Source organism: Aegilops tauschii, chromosome 3 (genome assembly GCF_002575655.3).
Source record: "Aegilops tauschii subsp. strangulata cultivar AL8/78 chromosome 3, Aet v6.0, whole genome shotgun sequence".
NCBI classification, from domain to species: domain Eukaryota; kingdom Viridiplantae; phylum Streptophyta; class Magnoliopsida; order Poales; family Poaceae; genus Aegilops; species Aegilops tauschii.
In genome coordinates this window covers 77,175,869-77,199,016 of record NC_053037.3, presented here as the reverse complement: position 1 = coordinate 77,199,016, position 23,148 = coordinate 77,175,869, and the positions used below count along the sequence as shown (strand labels likewise).

Sequence of the window (23,148 nt, the reverse complement as noted above, 5' to 3'; positions counted from 1 at the left end):
CACACGTTCAGCTCGATGACGTCCCTCGAACTCCGATCCATCCGAGTGTTGAGGGAGAGTTTCGTCGGCACGATGGCGTGGTGACGATGATGATGTTCTACCGATGCAGGGCTTCGCCTAAGCACCGCTACGATATTATCGAGGTGTAATATGGTGGAGGGGGCACCGCACACGGCTAAGAGATCAATAGATCAATTGCTGTGTCTGTGGGGTGCCCCCTGCCCCCGTATATAAAGGAGCAAAGGGGGAGAGGTGCGGCCAGCCTTGGGGCGCGCCAGGAGGAGTCCTACTCCCACCGGGAGTAGGACTCCCCCCTTTTCCTAGTTGGATTAGGACTTGGAAGGGGGAAAGAGGAGAGGGAGAAGAAGGAAGGGGGCGCCACCCCCTTCTCCTTGTCCTATTCGGACTAGGGGGGAGGGGCGCGCGGCCCAGCCCTAGCCGCCTCTCCTCTCTTCCACCTAGGCCCACTAAGGCCCATTATGTTGCCGGGGGGTTCCGGTAACCTCCCGGTACTCCGGTAAAATCCCGATTTCACCCGGAACACTTCCGATATCCAAATATAGGCTTCCAATATATCAATCTTTATGTCTTGACCATTTCGAGACTCCTCGTCATGTCCGTGATCACATCCGGGACTCCGAACAACCTTCGGTACATCAAAACATATAAACTCATAATATAACTGTCATCGAAACATTAAGCGTGCGGACCCTACGGGTTCGAGAACTATGTAGACATGACGGAGACGCGTCTCCAGTCAATAACCAATAGCGGAACCTGGATGCTCATATTGGCTCCCACATATTCTACGAAGATCTTTGTCGGTCAGACCGCATAACAACATACGTTGTTCCCTTTGTCATCGGTATGTTACTTGCCCGAGATTCGATCGTCGGTATCTTAATACCTAATTCAATCTCGTTACCGGCAAGTCTCTTTACTCGTTCCGTAATACATCATCTCGCAACAAACTCATTAGTTGCAATGCTTGCAAGGCTTAAGTGATGTGCATTACCGAGAGGGCCCAGAGATACCTCTCCGACAATCGGAGTGACAAATCCTAATCTCGAAATACGCCAACCCAACAAGTACCTTCGGAGACACCTGTAGAGCACCTTTATAATCACCCAGTTACGTTGTGACGTTTGGTAGCACACAAAGTGTTCCTCCGGTAAACGGGAGTTGCATAATCTCATAGTCATAGGAACATGTATAAGTCATGAAGAAAGCAATAGCAACATACTAAACGATCGAGTGCTAAGCTAACGGAATGGGTCAAGTCAATCACATCATTCTCCTAATGATGTGATCCCGTTAATCAAATGACAACTCATGTCAATGGCTAGGAAACATAACCATCTTTGATCAACGAGCTAGTCAAGTAGAGGCATACTAGTGACACTTTGTTTGTCTATGTATTCACGCAAGTATTATGTTTCCGGTTAATACAATTCTAGCTTGAATAATAAACATTTATCATGATCTAAGGAAATAAATAATAACTTTATTATTGCCTCTAGAGCATATTTCCTTCATTTATGCTGTTATATTATCATTCTTGGATGTTTTACAATCATTTTATAGCAACTTTATATCAATTTTTGGACTAACCTATTGACATAGTGCCCAGTGCTAGTTGCTATTTTTTGCTTGTTTTTTACTTCGCGGGAAATCAATATCAAACGGAGTCCAAACGCAGCGAATTTGTTTGGACCAGAAGACCCAAGATGGAATAAAAAAGTACCAGAGGGGAGGCCCGAGGTGGGCACAACCCACCTGGGCGCGCCTAGGGGGTTGTGCCCCCTCGATGACCTCCCGCACCGCCTCTTTGCCCTATAAATTGCCAAATATTCCAAAAACCATATGGGTAACCCTAGATCAGAAGTTCCGCCGTGGCAAGCCTCTGTAGCCACGAAAAACCAATCTAGATCCCGTTCCAGCACCCTGCCGGAGGAGGAAATCATCACCGGTGGCCATCTTCATCATCCCGGCGGCCACCATGATGAGGAGGGAGTAGTCCACCCTCGGGGCCGAGGGTTTGTACCAGTAGCTATGTGTTTAATCTCTCTCTCTCTCTCTCATGTTCTTGAGTTGTCACGATCTTGATGTATCGCGGGCTTTGTTAATATAGTTGGATCATATAGTGTTTTCCCCTCTCTATCTTGTTGTGATGAATTGAGTTTTCCCTTTGAGATTTCATTATTATCAGATCGAATACTTTTATGGATTTGAGAACACTTGATGTATGTCTTGCTATGAATACCCGTGGTGACAATGGGGTATCATATTGATTCACTTGATATGTGTTTTGGCACTCAACTCGCGGATTCCTGAGGTGACATTGGGGTAATCTATGCATAGGGGTTGATGCACGTTCTCGCCTTTGTTTCTCCGGTAGAAATCCCGGGGCACTCTTTGATGTTCTTTGTGTTGGATTGAGTACTATGAATCTGAATTTGTTTGATGCATATCGTATAATTAACTCACGGATACTCGCGGTGACATTGGAGTGTCTAGCTGACATTAGAGTTGGTTGATGTGTATCATATGGTGTTATTTTAGTATGAACTCTTGGTTAGATGGATCGAAAAGAATAGCTTAGTGTTATTTTAGTACGAACTCTAGGATAGATTGATCGGGAAGAATAGCTTTGAGATGGTTTCCCCCTACAAACAATTTTGTCTTATGTTCTCCGCTAGATAAGAACTTTGGAGTGATTCTTCATCGCACGTTGAGGGATGGTTATATGATCCAATTATATTAGCATTTTTGAGAGATTGCAGTAGCGAAAGTACGGACCCTAGGCCTCATTTTCAAGCATTGCAATACCGTTTGTGCTCACTTTTGTTACTTGCTACCTTGCTATTTTTATTGTTACTATTATAAAAATCAATATCTACTATCATTGCTACACTTGTATCACCATCTCTTCGCCGAACTAGTGCACCTATACAATTTACCATTGTATTTGGTGTGTTGGGGACACAAGAAACTTTTTATTATTTGGTTGCAGGGTTGTTTGAAAGAGACCATCTTCATCCTACACCTCCCACGGATTGATAAACCTTAGGTCATCCACTTGAGGAAAATTTGCTACTGTCCTACAAAACTCTACACTTGGAGGCCCAACACGAGTCTACAAGAATAAGTTGTGTAGTATACATCACACGACATCGCATTCGGTCTATAGAATGTGATGATTACCAAGATGCAACATTGATTGAATCAATGAATTGACCAACATGTAGAGGAACAAGAAGCAAAACTTTCGGTCTTCATGATTGATGCGCCCGGTGGCCACTTGCTCTCCACTTGTGCAATCGCACCACAATACTTCATGCCGAAGTTGGAGATGGTCTACCACCGATGGGCTAGCGACTTCACATTGCATATACGGGACATGTGCAAGTTGTAGGGCGCGAAGTGCTTTTACTCATGAAACGAGGAATGCATGTTTTGCCAAAAGGTCGAGCCCCCTTGTCTCATACCTAAAATTCCGCGGATATGACCAACCACACTTCGCTCAATAACTCATCCTCCACACCAAGTACCCCACCATCGTGCTTACCTGGGAAACAACGAGAAGGTAAAAAAGAAGCTCAATGGCATTTGATTGAACACATGTCGGGCATGGTATCCGACGATGTTGGCATGGGGGCAGAGGGGTACCTGGCTGCAGACGGATCTGGGATGGACGACAACATAGTCCTAGACAGGCAGACGCGTGAGTGGAGGTTCCGACAATGCTTGGGCCGTGATCAGAGAGGTACAACAGGGATGTCAGACAAGGAGGGTGCGGATGCAGAGCACGGGGGAAGTAGGGGCAGAGTGGAAGAAAAGTGGTTCGGGAGGAGGGTTTGAGTGGTCCGAGGGTGTCGGAGTCCTACACGACAAGGGTCTAGACGCCCACAACCCCCCAAGTTTGCATCCAGTTTGTGGTATTTTAGGTAAGTGGACCCATCCACAGACAAATAAGGGTCCATGTTGAATGGCCAACTATGTCCAGCCCGCTCTATCCAAACACATGCCGGCGTTTTGAGGGACATCGTTGGAGATGTCCTAACTATTTTGATTAGGCCCTTTTTTTAACATGTCACAAGCCATGTTCATTTCTGTATATACTAGATAATTGCCCTGTGTTCCAATGACTGTAAATATTTTATAGTATGTTAGCCCATGATTATGTTCCATATTAATGTGATTGTCTAAATAATTGTTTATTAAATCATGCTTGTGATTTACCTATCTAAATAAATTTTAGGATTTTATTTGGCAATCAAATTGTCTTACCAAAGAAAACATAATTTTATTTGGTAAGTTAATAAAATACAAGAGGGAAGGGGAAATATTGGAGGAAGGGCGAGGTGGACGACGGAATCTTACGTTTTTTCTAAGTAGGAGATATGATCTTATTTTTGGAAGTCGAAGAGATATGATATTTTTCTAGCAAAAGAGTCCTTGCATTGTAATAGGAGAAAAGATAGCACATGTCCCTAACCCAATAACCATGTCTCAAGACCCCAATAGGTCCACGTTTTTATTTCAACATGGCATCGTATCTGTGTTGCCACTTATCCTCCTTTCCAAGCTGGATAATGGTGGACTCAGTGCTCACACAATCACAACGTGCTTAAGCGTAGTAAATCTTAAGTCGTCTCTCTCGGCATAAGATGATAAATCTTCTTTCTTTCCCCCTGCAAGGTTTTCCCGAGGCATGCATGTGTGGTTATAGATAATATTTTATCGCCAATTTGGTTTAGCCGAGGTGTTTATTTTCAATTCGGATCGGCACCGGTACAAAAGAAAGATTGATCGTGTGATATTGATTAATATTGCACCCTAAATAGCAATTTTAAATAGTTAATAGGTAAAATAACATCATATTCAGATTCTACATATTTTTCTAATCAAATTTCATATATAACATGTTAAAATTGGAGTTAGGGTTTAAAGATATGGATAGTTTTGAAAAGCATTTGAATCTGTCCTTGATTAACCGAAACATTAGGGGATTTTTGCAAAAAATAAAATGTTTCTCTCAACTAACTTAAATATGGACGGCGGGTTGATTTCAAGAAAGAACAGGTTTTTTTTGCAAAAAATGTTTTTTTTCTGGACTCACTAAAATCTGGACCGCAAGTTGATTTTAGGAATATATATTTTTTTTCTTATTTCGGACCTCTCTACCGATCTATATCTATGCCTAATAATAAATGGGCTATTGCTTCTAGAGGCACGTCACAAAAATTGCCCTCAAAATTACAAAATATTTCCCATCATGTCATCCACAAGTGAGACAAAAAAAATGAACCGGTCTCCCCTGTGAAGGCGCTTTTGGCTGATTCATTTAGTCGCAATCCCGTTAATCATCACGAGTTGGCAGACAGTGCACACTGTCTAGAGCTTCGCTCTACCACCTTAGACCCAGGTTTGATCTCACCTATCTCCCTTTTTCCTCCCTTTTCTCTTTATAATATTTTTGAGTCTTTTTTTTTTTATAAATCATGAACGCCTAAGAGCCAGTGCGCCCTATTGGGCTGGCCCATGAGCCAGTCTAGACACCCTTTGTTCTTTATTCTTGTTTTTTTTGTTGTCTCAAAAAAAAATTTCTTGTTTTTTGTTTTTTGTTATTTGCTATTTGTCTTTGTCTTTTCTGTTCTTATATTTTTCTTATTTAAAATAATTCGGAATTTACAAAAATCCAAGTTTCAATTTTTGTTGTGAATTTATGAAAAAAATATTTCAGAAATCATAAAATAATTGTGGATTTAAAACAATGTTCAGATTTTGAAAAACTATTTGCATATTCTAAAAATGTTTGTGAATTTGAACAAAATGTTCGTGAATTCAAAAAATATTCTTGATTTTTAAAAAGTATTAAAAAAACCAAAAAATGACCGTGAATTACAAAAGGAGTTCATTGATTAAAAAAATGTTCATGAATTCGGAATATGTTCATGCACTTCCAAAAAATGTTCACCGCTTCCAAAAATGTTCATCGATTCCAAAAAAATGGCCGTTCATAATTTCTTTATCAATTCAAAAAATGTTTGCCGACTCAAAATATGTTCGTCGATTCAAAAATTGTTCTTGAATTTGTACAGCTAATTCAAAATTTGTTCATGAATTTGTAACGCCAATTTAAAAATTGTTCACGAATTTACAGGAAATGTTCGTGAATTGGAAAAATGTACCTTGCTATTTTCATCCTAACGTAATATTTGTTGGGCATCACTGAGGAGTACGACAAAAAAGGCGTAAACAGGTAGTGGCAACTAGATAAATATTTCTGTTGTCTAATAAATTTAAAACACGTTGAGTACACTTAAAAAACATCTCATACTTATTTTATTGTGCAATACTATTTATCATGTTGTTTGTCATGTAGTATCATGAAAGATTTAAAGAAATTTGTTGATGTCGTTGGGTGTACGAATGAAGGATGACTTTTTTCTTCCGTTGAAACGCATGAGCATATTTGCAGTAAATAAAAATTTATGTACATCTCCGTATGTTACAGCCAGCCTGTCGTTCCCCGTACCACGTGTTCCTCTGATTACGCGTCCTCGCGTCCAGCCCCCCTGGCCGCGTGTCACCCCTGGCCCTAACCAGAAGCCAGACAAGCAACCTCTGTTGCGTTCACTTCTTTCCAGAAGCTCTCGAATCACGTCACATTTCACACACCAGCTGTCGACGCACTCCTCCCTCTCTCTCCGCCGCCGCACTAAACCCTAGCGGCCAAGTCCCAACCCTCGCTCGCGTTTCTCCATCTAATGGCATGTGCGTCCTTGGGAAGCACCGACGTTTGAACCAGAACAGATCCTCTCGCCGTTGGTGCAGGAGCAGCCACCAATGCCTCAGCCGGAGGTGAAGTTTCGTGACCTCACCTCCCTGATCCAGACCACGTGCCGGAGGGCTACTCCGGCGTTGTCGCATGCCTTGCCTATGTGAGATATCGAGCCTGAGATGTGCAAAGAGATGGCGCGCCATGCATCTACCGGGTCCACTCCTTATCTCGCCGTGACGAGAAGCTGGTGCTGATGTCGCTCCTCCGGTAAGTACGTACCTACTTACGTAGGTAGATAAGATCTTTCCGGATTTCATAAGACTAGTAGGTATGTATTTTGTGTTCTTGAGATTTATCGCTGGGAAATTAACTGATTTGCTTGGAAAATTAAATTGCATGCAGTTGGAGATCAGACGCACATGATTAGACCTGGCCATGGGCAGCCCTGCCCGGTCGGCCCGACCCGGACCGACCTTGTCCACGGGCCGTGCTCGGGCCTAGATTTCAAGCCCGACGGCCGGGCCGGGCCCAGGCCCGTCGTATTCGCGCGTTAACGAAGTGGCCCGACCCGAGGCCCGGTGGGCTTTTAGCGTGATGGACCAGGCTCAGGCCCGATTTTTAGGCCCAACGGCCGGGCCAGGTCAGGCTTGGGCCTGGTTTTTTTTGCATCGGGCTTTGGTAGGCCCGGCCCGACAGATGGCCAGGTATAGACACGATGTGTTCTTCGATTTTCTCTTACCCTGTGTGTCCGAGGATTTTTGCAAGCGTAAAAAAGGAAATCAATTGGATACCATGGCCTTGTCAAAATATAGGACACTGATAACGCCCACACGTGCGGCATACTAGACATCCGCCCACACACCTTGTGTGGCGTAAGTAGGAGACAGCCCACACGGGTCATGTGTGGGTGAACATTAAAACTGCCCACCCGTGTGGGTGGAGCTACTTCGTGTCACACGCCCAACAAATACTGCTCATCCCACCCCGTGCGTGTGGCAGGAAGCAAAACTGCCCACACGTCGCGGTGCAGCTACGTTAGTTACCTGTGGGATGACGCTTTAGTTGCCATCCGGGATGGCAAATGTAGTTGTAAAAGCATGACAACTCTCTTTGTTTTGGTTAACTATGTTTGCCATGTCTAATTTATGGTAGTTGCCGCGTGCAATCAAACCATAGTTGCCATGTGTGCTTACCTAATTGCCATGTATGGTTAATTATAGTTGTCATGTGTGTTTACCTGGTTGCCAGGTACGCGTAACTGCAGTTGCCATCTACCAACGAATCATAGTTGCCATGCGTATTTACCTAGTTGCCGCATACGTGCAACTGCAGTTGCCATCTATCACCGTACGAGCGTCGTGTGGGCGAAGAGCAGTTCACGCACACGCGCGAGGGCTGGCTGGTGACTGCGTGGGCGGGAACTGGTTCACCCATACGGCGCAGCTGGCAACCACGCGCTGCGGGTCGTGTGGGCGAGCGCTCTAGCGCCCACACAACACGCTATGCCTACGTGGCACTCAGATTCCTTTAGGATTCATGCAAAACAGAATTAAGGTGGATCAAGGCGTGTGGGCGTTAGTATTCTAGCAAGTATTCTTATGCACACCAATCTATTTACCACACTAAATATACTGACAAATACACAATGGCTGGATTGTATACTAACTAGTTGTTCCATAGATTGCATACTAAGAGCGTCTCTAGCCTATCCCCAAAAGTTAAACATGGGGCAAAAAATATTGATTTCACGAATTAAGAGCATCTCTAGCAGATTCCTTATCCTAAAAGTCCAAAATCCCACCATATCTCATTTCCCCTAATTTTATAAGGGGTTAAACGTTCCCCACCTACAGATTCCCTAAAACTTAATCCCTAAGATTTTTATTTGACCAATACTTTCAAACGTTTGCTCAAACAATTGTCACAAATTCATCACATTTCAAAACAAACATAGACAATTCAAATGCACCATATCATAAACCAAGTACGAGCATAAATGAAGTTCATCGGATCCATCGAACAACTAAACATAACCATAATTTATACCAAAAGTTCGTTCTATTGATTCTTCTTGGCATGCTTTGCAATTTTTGACCCATTCAGACGCACATGAGTGGATGGGTTCTCTGCCAAGTCATCATCATCAACATTGGTGTTGAGCCTTTGCCTCTTTGGTATGGCTTCAGAGTTTTTTCTTGTCAACTTCTCATGTCCATCAAGCTCTGTGTAGCAATGATGCAAAGTAAATACTTTGGAGCCGTTTTCTCTTGTTCCTTTCCTTGTAAAGAGCTTGAATGACTTATTTTTTATATTTATCTATGCTTGATAACTCTCTTGTTTTATGCAGTTTGCTTCTCTGTAGTTGGTGGTTCATCTTTGGAAGTGCAGCATTCCGTTGTTATTTCATAACGTGGAGTTGAAAATGGTGTAGGTATATATGCTAACGACAAAATATTCAATAACCACATAATTTCTTTGATGGACCTCTTTTTGTCATGTCTCACGCGGTATAGAATAACTAGCTAATATATTAGTATATGCATGCAATGTTAACCTTGCCTTGTGTTATGACTGCCACGGTTTTCATAATATAATTCTACATATACGGTACACCCTTTGTCCCAAATAAGTGTCTCTAATTTTAATGCAAAGTTACTATAAAGTTGTACTCCCTCCGTTTCTTGTTAGTCCGCATATAAGGTTTGGTCAAAGTCAAGCTTTGTAGAGTTTGACTAATTTTATATTAAAAAATATAAAATTCACGATATGAAATCAATATTATCAGATGCACCATGAAACGTATTTTCATGCTATATAGTTTTAGTATTATAGATGTTCAGATTTTTTTATATAAATTTGGTCAAACTTTGTGTAGTTTGACTTTGACCAAATCTTATATGCGGAGTAAAAAGAAACGGAGGGAGTACTAATCAGCTACACTTATTTGCGGTGGAGGGAGTAGTTTACAACATTCCAGAGTAATATTCGAATCACGAGTTTCTTCTTGTACAAACTGAAGTTTCATATGCATGATATATTATAAATTTAATTTTTCTCCTAGCTGTACCTGTTGGATCTCTTGTATTATGTCTTAAGATCTTCTTTTTATTGGTGAACAAATATATTATTTTCTATACAATTAATGGCTAGCGATTTGCGGGGATGCATATGGAGGATTCATGGTGATGTTATATTAAATGTGCCGAAACATACTTTGGTGGTAGATGCTGTGTGAATCAAGATGATTCAGAAATATTACAATAAGAGGTACTTTATTTATTGTTTACATTTTGTTCTAGGTTAACCAAATGTCAATTTATGAAGAAATGCTAATTTCATGCTAGTGGTAATGTTGATCACCTTCTCCTAGTTATTTTTTTAACTAGTCTCCTTTATTGCTTGAAAAATTGAGTCGGGGGAAAGTCTTAACCCACATAAGATTATTAATCATTCGAACATCAATTTTCATGACATTTATTAGTTTGCATTACCTACTGAGCAAATAAATCACATAAAAACCATGACAAAATGATTATGTTACTGTATTTTATAGTATGTTGTGATTGTATTTATTGTGTATATTTTGTACTAGGTTAATTAGATGGCCATATATATCCAGAAGTGTTATATTTTTTTCTACCGTAATGCTGAACGCCCCCACCCTCCCAGGTACCATGTTTTCTTAACTAGTTCCATTAACCCATGTAGGATTACTGTTCAGATTTTGAAACTTCGACGCCGTTCATTTACACGGTACCTAGGGGCAAGTATTAAGTTATAACTACAACTTTGGTTTTCATTTTTCACAAATTCAATTAGTTTGAAATGACAACCAAAACTAGTATCAAATCCATTAGATCAAAATAGTTAACCAAACATTCAGTTCCGATTAAGCCAAACATGGTGTTGTAACATTCACATGTATGTACTGATATTCTATTTGAACAACAATTTTCTACTTCAAAGTTCATACAATTGAGAGAACAAGCACTATCACGATCCACTGCGGTGGAGGTACGTTACTAGTCGGGATATGTGGCTAGAGGATGGTAGTTGGGGTAACACACACACAAAAGGGTGACTAAGAAGGGGTCATCTTCGTCTAGCCAGAGCCGCTCACTGCATGCCATGATTCAAAGCTACATCGTCATTGTAGGTAGGAAACTAGCTGTTAGGGAAGGAGCATGCAGATGGAGGGACGGCCAAGAAATAGGCCTTGTTGTCCAACCAGAGTAGAGCACTAGCATCTATAGAGATAGAGTTGCATTGTCGGTGGCGATAGTGCGCTCTCGAAATAGGCTTTCGCATGAACCACAACCACACCCAAACAAGTTATCCAAGTGCAAAGGAGAAAAACAAAAGGTCAGCTTGGGCAAGGACACAAGACATGCCCAAAACCGAAAATAAAAGACGATACACGACTCCTTAGAGATGAGGAGTCAACTGCTAGGGCGACGAAGTGAGTTGACATCCGACCTCCGAAAGACCGTCCAACATGTTGCAAGACCTATCCCGCTGCCGACATAGCGGGTGTCACCGTTGTAAAAATCCCAGAAATGTAAATACAGAGTCAGAAGCACGTTGCCAGAAGCCCAACGCGATAACCATCTTGTCACAAATAGTCCATAGGATCTAGATAATTGCCGCAAACACCAACCAGAAGAGTCGCCTCCTAGCTACTACCGCCGCAGTCGTGTCTCCAGGAATTCCCCTAGATCTGAGGCCTACCACTTAGACCCTAGAGCCTCACATTCATAATTCCAAAGGAACCAGGCGGCAGGACAAGTGAAGAATATATGGGTCTGGATCCGGGAACCACGCACAATGGACAAAGGCCATCATCGGACCCATGTCGCTTTGCCACATCCATACCCGACAAGAGACGATCACATAGAAACTGCGGACCCGATGGGAGTAGACCAAGCAAGGGGAGTAGACCAAGCAAGGGTGGGCGCACAACAAAGAGCACGGTATGCCGACCCGATGGATAAAAGCCTCGAGGGGCAAGGTGCCGGGACACTATGTCTGGGGACCCCACTAGCGCATACGATAATGCATTATAACTAAGAGGGACTATCGTTTTTACGAGTTGGGGCTGGGAAATCAAAATATGCATTAAAAAGCCGAATAGAGTTGGGTGGCTAGGATATATAACATGGATTGGGGCCTCATCGCTTGAGTCTTACTCGATTAATTTTGTTGTTGAAGGTTAAAAATAATAAATCAAGGACATTTTGGTTGATCACTATTGCTGACAGAATAACAACTGAAATCTGGATTTTTTTGTTGATTTAATTTTGGTTCCGATGCGGATTCTGGTTTATTGGATTTTACATGTGCTACCTTGAGTGTATAATCCCTATTGAATGATTACTTAACATGGAAACTCCGAGCAAACATTCATTGACGGTGAAATGCACTTCTATGGTAGACATTGTGATAACCATGTTTGGGACATAAGGCATGAAATTGTCCTTCTAATGGCTGGAATGATCTCATAAAAAATGGCAATACCAACATAAGTGTATGAAGTGTTGGGGAATGTAGCATGCAATTTCAAAAAAAATTCCTACGATCACGCAAGATCCATCTAAGAGATGCATAGCAACGAGAGGGGGAGAGTGTGTCCACGTACCCTCATAGACCGAAAGCGGAAGCGTTAGCTTAATGCGGTTGATGTAGTCGAACGTCTTCTCGATTCAACCGATCAAGCACTGAATGCACGACACCTTCGAGTTTTGCACACGTTCAGCTCGATGATGCCCCTCGAACTCTTGATCCAGCAAAGTGTCGAGGGAGAGTTTCGTCAGCACGACGGCGTGGTGACGGTGATGGTGAAATGATCCGCGCAGGGCTTCGCCTAAGCAGTACGACAATATGACCGAAGGAGTAAACAGTGGAGGGGGGCACCGCACACAGATTGGAACAATTGATGTGTGTTAGAGGCGCCCCCCACTCCCGTATACAAAGGAGGGAGAGGGCAGGAGGCCGGCCTAGGCGCCCCCCAAGTGGGAGGAGTCCCACTTGGGCTCCTAGTCCAATTAGGCCCCTCCATTGGGGAGGGTGGGTGGGGGGGGGGGGGGGGCGCCACCCCTTGTGGGCTGGCCTGCCTCCCTCCTATGGCCCATATCTTCCCCCGGGGGGTTCCGGTAACCCCCCGGTACTCCGATACGTACCTGGTACATTCTGAAACACTTCCGGTGTCTAAATACTATCGTCCAATATATCAATCTTTACATCTCGACCATTTCGAGACTCCTCATCATGTCCGTGACCTCATCCGGGACTCCGAACAACATTCGGTCACCAAATCACATAACTCATAATACAAATCGCCATCGAATGTTAAGCATGCGGACCATACGGCTTCGAGAACTATGTAGACATGACCGAGACACATCTCCGGTCAATAACCAACAGGGAAACCTGGATGCTCATATTGGTTCCTACATAATCTACGAAGATCTTTATCGGTCAAACCGTAATGACAACATACGTCGTTCCCTTTGTCATCGGTAGTTTACTTGCCCGAGATTCGATCGTCGGTATCTTTATACCTAGTTCAATCTCGTTACCGGCAAGTCTCTTTACTCGTTCCGTAATGCATCATCCGGCAACTAACTCATTAGTCACATTGCTTGCAAGGCTTATCATGATGTGCATTACCGAGAGGGCCCAGAGATACCTCTTCGATACTCGGAGTGACAAATCCTAATCTCGATCTATGCCAACCCAACGGGCACCTTCGGAGATACCTGTAGAGCATCTTTATAATCACCCAGTTACGTTGTGATGTTTGATAGCATACAAGGTATTCCTCCGGTATCCGGGAGTTGCATAATCTCATAGTCAAAGGAATATGTAGAAGTCATGAAGAAAGCAATAGCAATAAAACTTAACGATCATTATGCTAAGCTAACAGATGGGTCTTGTCCATCACATCATTCTCCTAATGATGTGATTCCGTTCATCAAATGACAACACATGTCTATGGTTAGGAAACTTAACCATCTTTGGCTAACGAGCTAGTCTAGTAGAGGCATACTAGGGACACACTGTGTTTTGTCTATGTATCCACACATGTATCAAGTTTCCGGTTAATACAATTCTAGCATGAATAATAAACATTTATCATGATATAAGGAAATATAAATAACAACTTTATTATCGCCTCTAGGGCATATTTCCTTCATGAAGGGGTGGGGCGTAGTTCAAAGTGACAAGAGATTGCATGAGGCACAAGTAGACATATAGGACTAATGATATTGGGTTATGATCAACATATTTACCACATGGTGCAATATTTTTTCCATTGACCAAATTATGTATTTGTTTTTGAAAATTTATTTTCAAACTTGAGAGAGAGAGAGGGAGAGATATCTTAAAACCGATTTTTAATCATACATAAGTCCTCTATTCTTAAATATTTGTAACCCATTTCCTATTTTACCTATCCATACAAACCCTACATCAATAAGTCTAGCATATTTTCCATGTCATCGGTGTGCCATCTCTTCATGATTAATCCCAACAATTATCCAGTTTCAGTGGCATACCCATTCTAGCATATGTTCCCGTGGCGACGCGGGTGATCTTCTAGTAAGATGAAAGTACATGTCTGCATTCTATGCTCCCAACCCGCACCCTATTCCCATGATGTAAAACAATGATGCCGCTTAAACAACCTTCCTAGTTACATCTTTTTTGGTTGTGCCCTAATAAATACTAAAAACCACTAAAAATAAAGCATCTTGATTGTTGGAGTTATGTTGCTCCTCTCCTAGGTATTTACCACCTCTTTCATTTCCATATGTGTACCTCATGGTTTTTCATATCTCATAAGCAATATTGTCTATCACAATAGCATATCATGCCCAATTAAAGTTTGTTATAGGGTGCAAACATTGCCAGGCCGATGTTAGATTACAGAACAATCCTTTCTTGTAGTACATACATGTTTTATGCATACAAACAATAAATTTCTTGTTAAGTCTACTGAAGAACCGAGCACATGTCAAGGAGCCTCCTGGTAGTAAGCCTAACCAACAACTTGTGTGCAACCGCATGGTGTATGATGTAAAACATGTGATGTTTGACTCCCATATGTGCTATGCATGCAGATGTGACAATGGGCATAAAATATATGGTCTTGAGTCTCTTGATAAAAACATGAGCATAAACATATAATTGGACAAGTATGTAATTTCAGATGGTAGCATGTGAATGGAACTTGTGGCTATGAGCTTATTAACACAATCCAATACTTATGTCGATATCAAACAATTTAGATGCAAATTTTGTTGCTGATCTTATGTGTCTCTATTTGGCATTACGGAGGATCATGTTTGTCTAACCAGCTTTTGCGCGTTTTATCTCTTGTTTAACAATAAGTATCTAGGCCAAAAAGGGTTGTCCCAGGCATATTGGAAACCTGGTGACTCACATTTTTGGTCTGGTCTGATGGCGGTAAAGAAACATCTATTCCGCTTTGGATCATTCGCGATAAAGGACGGCTCCAAGATACGTTTCTGGGAGGACAGGTGGCTAGGAAACACCACTCTTCAGGAACAATATCTAGCCTTGTACCGAATTGTACGCGATAAGAATGATACTCTTGCGCACGTGCTCAGCTCCTCCCCGCCGAATGTATCATTTAGGAGGGATTTGATTGGCCTCCGCCTTGCGTCATGGCAACATCTTCTATCCTGTTTGGATTCAGTTAACTTGACACAAGGGAGGGATGTGTTTCGCTGAAATCTCACTACATCTGGATCCTACACAGTTGAGTCTATGTACCGTGCACTCTCGCACTCAGAGGTTCCATTGGATAATAATAAACTAATATGAAAATAAAAAATGCCACTAAAAAAAGATTTTCATGTGGTATCTTCGGAGAGGAGTTGTGCTAACAAAAGACAACCTCGCTCGACGCAACTGGCAAGGAAGTAAGAAGTGTAGCTTTTGTACTCATGACGAGACAATTAAACACCTCTTCTTTCAGTGCAAGTTTGCGCGTTCTATATGGTCAGTCATTCAAATAGCGTCCAATTTGTATGCACCAACAAGTGTTGCCAATATATATAGTCATTGGCTTGATGGAATACCAAATACTTTTAGTACGCTAATACGGGTGGGAGCGTCTGCCTTATTATGGTCGCTTTGGCTATGTAGAAACGATTGTGTTTTTAATGGCAAAATCTCTTCTTCTATGCAGGTTATTTACCGTTGTACGCACTGGCTTCGTATGCGGTCTACGCTAGCGAACGAAGTATCAATCGTTGTTTAAGACGGTGTGTATGCGGTTGGAGCGGGTGGCCAGGGAGGTTTTTACCCAACGGAGTATCAATACACTATAGGTTTTTCTAATATCCAACTTCATTCTTGTTTGCTCCAACACTTTGCCCATATATATAACCCCATTCTAACAAAGCTTGTATAGAAAAATATTGTTGTTCAGTAACTAACTGTCATTCTTTGCATAGTCAGAACAACAACACATAAGTCAAAACATCTCTAGCAGACCCCGTAAAGCACCACCTGTAAAAAACAGTATATAGCCCCCCCTAAGACAAATTTATAGTACCGCGAGGCATCGAACGAAACATATCCTGTAAACCCATATTGTAAATATTTTTTCTTTTTCTCCTCACGCTTCTTCTTTCCCGGGACGCACGCATGGACGAACTCGAACTTCGGCCGGCCAGAACGACACAGCTCCAGCCTGCCACTTGATGTGGCCAGCTCCGGCGACGCTCTGACGCTCCGGCCCGTCGCGTGCTCCGGCGATGCTCCGACCGGCCGCCGGCAATCTCCTCCGCCTGCTCGCTGCTCATGCGCGGCGTCACGAGGCCCCCTGCTCCGCCGTTGACCGGCTTTGCAAGTTCCTCAAAAAAGGGCTGAAGTCCTCCATATATGACAGAAGGGAGCTCTAATATATGGGAGCCTGCAAAATAAAATAAAATAAGGGATATCCTATTTTACAGGATCTATTCGGGGCGTAATTTTTAGTTTGTACCGTAAATACGAAGGGTTTGACCGCTTTTACGGACCTGCTAGAGACGCTTTCCTAGATTTGCTTGTCCAAATCCTCCTCCTATCTTCACATTCCACTACCTAACTAGTAGGACAAAAACCCATGCCACAAGAGCACTAACATCACGTCTCTGCTATCCGACTATTTTTTGGCCTCTTGTTTGAACGAGATCATTTTTCCCCTTAATTAAACCCGTGATATGTTTGCACCACTTTCTATTTTTATTGTTTGTTGATACATTAATCTGCAAAACATGACATGCATTTTGGTCGTTTCTTTCATATTTATTATCCAGGAAACATTTGGATGTTCTCATGTACTTTGTTGTTTCATGGACGCCACAAGCATTATGTCCTTCCAACATCATCTGGACTGGATTCGGGTTAACTTGATCGTTCGGTGCCCAAGGTACACTTGCATGCACCTTACCCTACAGGCCTACACCTACAGTATAAATATCATCTGACACTACGCTATGTGAGTGTTATCTATTTTTAATCTTTGACTATCTGTTTTAAGGTATCATTAGTCCATGCAGGGAATTCATACATATCTAATATACTCATACGATCGAAAATACACTTTTCACTCGTCCAAGCAACCCAAAGCATATATTGTATGAGAAGAATATTAAAATTACTTTCTTGTGATTGACTATGTATACATCCATGCGTTAACAAGAAGAATATTAAATTGATGGATTATCATCTAGGATTGATGCAATATGTGGAGTAAAATGCAGAACCACCACATTAGTGTCACATTAGCGAAAAACCGTCACTTTATTATTCGTGGCATTTTGCACCGCACCAAATTTCAGACGGTGGCAAAGCATACCGAGCAAAATTTTGATCGCTTTTTGACGTGGTAAATCGCCCACGTGCGGAAAGTTAAGGTGTGCTGAAAACGACCGTTTAGGTGGGGCCCATCTGCTAGTCTCGCTAAATCCTCAATGAAAAAAAAACAGTATCCAATCCCGGGCCGCTCCCATGCATCACCACCGTCGCTGCTCCTATGCTCGAAGTCGAAGCCAACGGTCGTCGCTGGAGCACAGTATGTAGCGGGAGATGGGGAAGGGAGACACGGGATCACGGAGGGTGTTGAGTATATGTGTTGTGCATAATGTGTATTGGGCCCACCTCCTAGTTTCCTTGTATAGTTTAGGTCGTGGTCCATCGTTGTATTTCATATATACGTGCCATTGCACCTGGGTAATACATCGTGCAATTCCCACAACATACATGGTATCAGTTTTTAGGTTTCAACCCTAGCTTCCGCCGCCGCCGCCGCGCCCTCCTCCGCGCCGTCGCCGCTCTAGCCACCGTCGCGCCCCTTTCGTCCCGCCGTCGTCGCCGCTTCCCCCTCTCGCCGCAGCGCCACCCCCTGCCGCCGCTGCCTTCCCCTCTTGCCGCAGCCGCCCCGTCAGCCTCTGCCGCGATTACTTGCAGCCGCCGCCCCTACCCGAGCGCCGCGCCACCACCTTCCCTCGCCGCCGCCGATCCTCCTAGCCGCCGCGACCCCTTCTCCTCCATCCAAAGCCGCCGCTGCACTTCTCCCTGCCGCCGCCCTCATCCAACCCTAACTCTAGCCGCACAACCACCTCGCCGCCATGTCGTCCATCACCTTGGCCGGCTCCTCCAACCCCTCCAACCTGTTCGCCGACGCCAACCCTCCCGACGCCGACGACATCCGCAACATCAACATCTACAAGCGGGTTCCGGTTCGTCTCTCTTAGACGGACTCCTCCTACTACGCGTGGAAGACGTATTTCTCCCTCGTGTTCCGGGAGTACAACCTCCTCGGCCATGTGGACGGCTCCGTCGATTCCAGCCTCATGCCCGCGTTCCATGAGTGGTCCACCATCGACGCCACGCTTATCCGGTGGTTCTTCCTCACCATCTCGCCGGACCTGTTTCAGACGGTCGTGCAAGACGGTGATGACGCCCTCGCCGTGTGGACCAAGCTGAACGAGCTCTTCACCGACAATCGTCTTCAAAGCCGCATTTTTTTGCAGCAAGAGTTTTTTTGATGCCACCAGGACAACTCCTCCATCGACGACTACTGTCGCCGTCTCAAGACTCTCGCTGACGAGCTCCACGATATTGACGCGGAGATTGATGATGATCTCCTCCTCAGCACGCTCACCGTAGGCCTCAACGAGGACTTCGGCAACGCCGCGACGAACCTCTCCCTCATCCCCGAGCCCTCCTTCGCCAAGTTCGTGGCCTACCTCCGTCTGGAGGAGCGCCGGATGAAGCAGGTCAAGGCGCGGGCCATCCACACCGCCCTCGCCGCCGCACCACCCGCGGCAGGCCACCACCACCACCCGCCACCCCGGCCGCCCCTACCTCGCCGCGCCACCCGATGCCTTATCAGCCGCAGCAGCAGCCGCCACTGCTGCCCTTACCGCCGCAACAGTACGGGGCTCCCGCCCCTCCCGCGCCACCTGCCGATCGACGCCGCGAAGGCTTGCGGGGCGGCCAGCAGCAGCCGCAGGCCGCGGGCCCCCCTCGTCAGCAGCAGCAGCCCCAGGCGCCCCCTCCGTGGGCCGGTGGGTACAACCCGTGGAACGGTGTCGTTCATGCGTACACCATGCCGGTCCCACGGGCACCGGCGCCGACTCTTCCCGTGTCGCGCCCTCCGGCGCATCAGGCGTATTATGCGGCTCCACAACCCTATGGAGGGTATCCGCCGCCGTAGCTGAGTGGCGGCTACAGCTTCCCGATGGCGCCTCCGTCCCCTTCATCGGCGCTTCCACCGGCGCCTTGGGACTCGACGCTTCTCGCTGCGCTGCACACCGCCCCTACGCCGAACAACTACACTGGAGGCGGTGATTGGTACATGGACACCTGTAGCGACCAGACCTCAGACGATCAAGTCTCTGTGTTTAAGTGTCATCCCTGGATCGGTATTGCTGACACACACAATACTCGAGGATTTATTGCAGAGTTCAATCACACACTTATTACATCGAGTGTCTCAAAAAGAGTACTTATTACAATAATATGGCTGAAGGCCATCTAAATAAGATAACCGCGGAAGCTTCGAAGATAAATGAGTCAATCCAACTCCACGGAAATATTGAGTGCACGACAACGACCTAGCGCACCTTACTCTTCGTCTGAAAACTCTGCAAACATAATACGTTGCAGCCTGTGTAGGTCAGCACATGGAATATGCTGGCAAGATAACACTATAGAGCAAAGAACAGAATAACAGCTATCACTTACATCATATATGGCTGGTGGAGGCTCTAGGGTTATCATTTGCATAAAGCTAATTTTCCCTACAATAAAGGAATAGATTTTATTTAACTACAAAGTTTGTTGAAAATCATTGAGAAGATAACCCCAACTCAATCCCAAAATTAAAAGTTAATAACCCGACAAATTAATTAAGTAAAGTGATGAGATCAACATAATAATTCAAGCACTAGATACTCAAGATGTCCATAACCGGGGACACGGCTAACCGTGATTAGTTTGTACACTTTGTAGAGGTTTGCACACTTTTCCCCACAAGACTCGAGCTCCTCCGTTGAATTTCTCGCACTACATGATGTTTGAGAAACGGACTGAGACACAGTCTTTCAGAAGCATTAACTCTTTACGATGGGTATACAGTACCACCTACATCCCCTACATCTGCTAGTCTACCACTGAAAGAGGTCACACAACATAGTCAACTATGCTAGAGCCCATAATGGCTTGTGGCTGCACACAGAAGTTTCCAGCATGAGTAACATTATGATCCCTTTGAGCCTGGGTGGCAAACCGTAGGATGATCACACAGGTTCCCCGGGATCTCCTTGGACAACACTGGATTCCCCAAGCGCCCACAAACAATCCACCTAGATGTGTATTAAAGTAGCCACCTTAAGTTAAACCTTAGTTAAAAATAACTCTCACATATTTCATGAATTCTCTCAAACCAAACCTCGTCTACGAGCATAGCATAGCAGTACAAGCATAACATAGTAAATACCCAGGGTTTGATATAAGACAGTAGGTTCTACCTCGTCAACTACTTCCCAATACCCACATGTTATCAATACATATTCATGCAATGTTTGAGGGTTGAACTAATGCATAAAAACTAGGTAATAAAGGGATATGATCAAAGTGTTACTTGCCTTGCCGACGATCGGAAAACCCTAGTGATTCGTAGTAGCAAGCCTCGCACTCCGGAAACTCTATCGTGAACAAACAATAGCATACATAAGCACTCAAGCATAAGATGCAAATGTAAAACCCAAAAGAAAGGATCTAAACGGAAAGTTCAAGTGAAGAGCTTCGATTGCAAAAAGAAACAATCGAATCGGAGTTACGAAACTCAAACTACGATCAAAAGAAGTTCGAAATCAAATCTGCTTGAAACCAAATTTTAAAATTTTAAAATCATGTTCAAGTTGATTATCTGGACAGAGGGGAACAAGACGAAGATTTTGGCGTTGGTTTCACTAGATTTGGATAAATGAGGAAAAAGTAACGAGGGTCTAAAGTTCAGGGACTAATTTGTAAAAAAAAGTATTCGCGGATAGGTCCCTGGCCGAAAATAAACAGAAAAAGAAAAAAAATCTATCAGACGAACGTCCGCTAACAGAGACTAACAAACGAATTCGTTCGCTAACAAAGAAGATCGGGTGAATGTTCGCTAATTAGCGAACCCTAAAAATAAACACCGATCTAAACTAATAAACCAAAAAACGAACTTAACCGAAAAAAACCGGAATCGGTTTTTACCGGTTCGGTGGCGGCGGTCAACGGCGACGTTGGCGAGGTGGGCGGCGGCTCCGGCGAGGCGGCGACAGCGGCGTCGGTGCGGGCGGGGAGGAGAGGGGCGGCGGGGCCAGCTATTTAAGGGGGGGCGACTTGGGCAGGGGGTCGGGCGAGGCCGTGGCCGGCTCGGTCTCCGGCGACGTGCGGGAGGCGGACACGGGGAGGCGGCGGCGCGAGCGGGCCGACTGGGCTTCGGCCGAGTCGGTTGAAGACTTTTTAAAAATAATTTTGCCGAAACAGAAAAATTCAAAATAAATAAATAAAAATCCCCAAATCCCAAAAACAATTTTCACGGTCCTCTCAATATATTTAGGACAACATGAACATATTTCTAGGCTAAAATATGCAATTTTTAGAAAATGAATTTTTTTCCTAATTTACTCAAATAAAAACTCAAATAAAATTCGAATAAAACAAATATTTTTATTAAAAATAAATTTCCGTTATTTCCTTTGTTTTGAAGAAGTCATATTATCTTCTCTCATTATTTTATTTATTTACAAAATAATCGGAAAAATAATTTCAAAGAAAAATCATCTTGATCCTATTTTACAAATTTTGAAAAATTCAAAAATGGAATTTTATGAAAACCTCCAACTCTCTCAAATGGTCCTTGAGTTGCTTAAGGTCTCTAGGATCAAAATATCAAAAAACCAATTCAAAATGCAAGAATCATGGATGCATATGATGACCTAATGATTAACATCCAAATTGAAAATCGGGATGTTACAAACCTACCCCCTTAAGATGAATCTCGCCCTCGAGATTCGGGTTGGCTAGAAAATAGGTGTGGGTGGTCTTTCCGTAGGTCTTCTTCTCGCTCCCAGGTGGCTTCTTCCTCGGTATGGTGGCTCCACTGAACTTTGCAAAACTTGATGACCTTACTACGTGTAACTCGGCTGGCAAACTCGAGAATCTTGACGGGTTTCTCCTCGTAGGTTAGGTCACTCTCCAACTGAATTGCTTCCAGAGGCACTGTACCTCTTAGAGGAATATCGGCCATCTCTGTATGGCACTTCTTCAACTGGGAGACATGAAACACATCATGAACTCCTAACAATCCTTCGGGTAACTCCAACTTGTAAGCAACTTCTCCCATACGTTCCAAAACTCGGTATGGTCCTACAAATCTTGGGGCTAACTTTCCTTTAACTCCAAATAGTTTAACTCCTCCCAGTGGTGACACAAGAAGATACGTTCTATCTCCGACTTCATAGACTACCTCCTTGCGTTTTGTGTCAGCATAACTCTTCTGCCTGGACTGAGCTACCTTCAGTCTATCACGAATCGACTTAACCTTCTCTTCAGACTCTTTGATTAAATCTGGTCTAAACAACTGACGGTCTCCAACTTCGTCCCACATCAATGGTGTCCTGCACCTCCTTCCATACAAGGCTTCAAAAGGGGCCATCTTCAAACTAGCCTGGTAGCTGTTGTTGTATGAGAATTCTGCGTAGGGCAAATTATCATCCCAACTGGATCCATAATCTAGCGCACAAGCTCTCAACATATCCTCCAGAATCTGATTGACTCTCTCGGTCTGTCCATCT

The 23,148-nt window shown here is 44.0% G+C and overlaps 1 long non-coding RNA gene across 2 annotated transcripts; it reads left to right on the top strand.

The window, feature by feature from the left end:
- The first annotated feature begins 7,438 nt into the window (after positions 1-7,438).
- Positions 7,439-16,443, top strand: LOC120976497 (uncharacterized). 2 transcript variants are annotated; one of them, XR_005772031.2, is made up of 3 exons: positions 7,439-9,218; positions 9,938-10,456; positions 16,002-16,443. It is a non-coding gene; the product is annotated as an uncharacterized lncRNA (long non-coding RNA). The 2 variants fall into 2 exon arrangements; XR_005772032.2 differs by having other exon boundaries at positions 7,439-10,054; positions 10,380-10,456.
- The last annotated feature ends 6,705 nt before the right edge of the window (positions 16,444-23,148 follow it).